Source organism: Mus pahari, chromosome 9 (assembly GCF_900095145.1).
Source record: "Mus pahari chromosome 9, PAHARI_EIJ_v1.1, whole genome shotgun sequence".
Classification (NCBI taxonomy): Eukaryota; Metazoa; Chordata; class Mammalia; order Rodentia; family Muridae; genus Mus; species Mus pahari.
Window position 1 is genome coordinate 70,920,264 of NC_034598.1, and position 1,933 is coordinate 70,922,196.

The 1,933-nt window shown below is 49.2% G+C and overlaps 1 pseudogene; it reads right to left on the reverse strand.

Moving 5' to 3' along the window:
* Positions 1-211: 211 nt before the first annotated feature.
* Positions 212-1,593, reverse strand: LOC110326788 (annotated as a pseudogene).
* Positions 1,594-1,933: the final 340 nt, after the last annotated feature.

The window sequence follows — 1,933 nt, forward strand, 5'->3', positions numbered from 1 at the left end:
AGGGTGGATTTTCTCCAGGCTGCAACAGACAGTTCACCTACATTGTTACCTCTGATGATGGTGCCTTTTATAACCTTAATGTTCATCATATTCTGCTCCACGTTCTTATAGCGTTCCTTTCCTGACTAATCATTTTCTTTAATTTATTTTATTTTACTTTATTTTATTTTGTTTTATTTTATTAAGCATTTTCTTTTTTTTCCCCCTTAAATATTGTTTATTGGCAGTGGGCTGGAAGGGATGGCAGATTTAGCGTTCACAGACAACACCGCACACACGAGGGCAGCAGCAAGTGATGGGAAAGAGCCTGAAGGCCCCTCTTCAATAGCAAGTGGGTAGGCAGGGGCCTGGAGTGTTGATGGAGCAGCCTTAGATCAGCTCTCGTTAGTAGGCATGGTTAGAGATGAAGAGAGATTCACTGGCTGCGGCTCCAGACTGGCCACTTGGGGTATACTTTCCTTGAGAAGTGAGGCTGTTGGCCAGGGCACACTTGATGTACGCCTCCTGGGCTGCCTTCATGTTCTCCTTCTTCCCACCCCAGGCCTTTAGAGCAGAGGCCTGCAGGGCTCGGCCATAGGAGAAAGTCAAGGCTCATGGCTTCAGCAGGAGACACTTGTTGATGGCGTTGAGGTTGATGGATGCCTCTTCCTCACTCTGCTCTCCAGACAGGAAAGTGACCTCAGTGACAACAGGGGGCACTGTGCGACAAAGTGCTGTGACCATTGCTGTGGCAATCTCATTAGAAAATTTCTGGGTGCAAGCTTGGCCAGGTGTGACCATGTTGGACTTCAGCAATGTGCCTTCCAGATAGACATGGTGGTCGCTCAGAGCCTTGTAGACGGCCGCCAGTACCTTCTCAGTTACGTACTGGCAGCGCTTCAAGTCATGGTCCCCATCAGGGAGAATTTCAGGCTCCACAATGGGTACAATGCCATTCTGCCGGCAGATGCTGACATAACGGGCCAGAACATTGACATTTTCCATGATGGCCAGGGCTAAGGGAGTATGTTCCCCAATCTTTAGCACACAGCGCCACTTGGCAAAGTCGGCTCCATCCTTCTTATACTGGGCACATCGTTCAGACAGCCCATCCAGCCCTTGGCTAGTAGTCTCGCCAATGGTCCCTGCCAGTAGCACCACACCCTTATCTACCTTAATGCCCACAACATCACCCTTGGACTTTATAACTTGGGGGAAGGGGCGTCCATCATCTGCCTTCTGGTACAGTGTCTCATAGAAGAGGATCATCCCCTCCACCGCCCCCCCCCCCCATGCAGGGATTCACGCGGTCATCGGCAGTCAGCAGCAGCTGGCAGTAGAAGCACCTGTTCTCCTCGGTGTTCTCGGTGCCAAAGGACTGCAGGCGCGTGGCAATGCCTCCAGTGGACTCATCTACAGCCAGGATGCCCTTGCCTGGAGCCACAAAGCGGTGAGCGATGTCAGACAGCTCCTTCCTCTGCTCAGGGGTCAGTGCTGGGTATTGGTAGGGCATGGTGCCGTTGGCAGTGCTCTACTGGCACAGGACGGGATGGGTCTGCCTGGTACGCCGGTGGGTAGGCGAAAGGACTAAGGAGCGAACTCGGCTAGGGTCACCTGAACCTTGTTCTGCTCTATTAAGCATTTTCTTATGGACAAGGAATTTCTTTGTGGCTACAGATGGCAGAATGATGGATATGCATTCGAATCTCTACCTAATGGCTCCTCCACCACCCCAAAACTGAGTATCCCTTAAAGTCTACAGAAAAACAAACAAACAAGCAAACAAACAAACAAAAAACAAAGCAAAAGAGAAACCTGATAGCATTTTGTGAGACACACATTTTTATGAACTCAAGAATACAAGTTAATTTGCTTTTAAGTTTGAATCTATTAAATTTGGGAGAACTTATGGTATCAAATAGCAAAAGCAACATGGTACAGACTCAGTCAACAA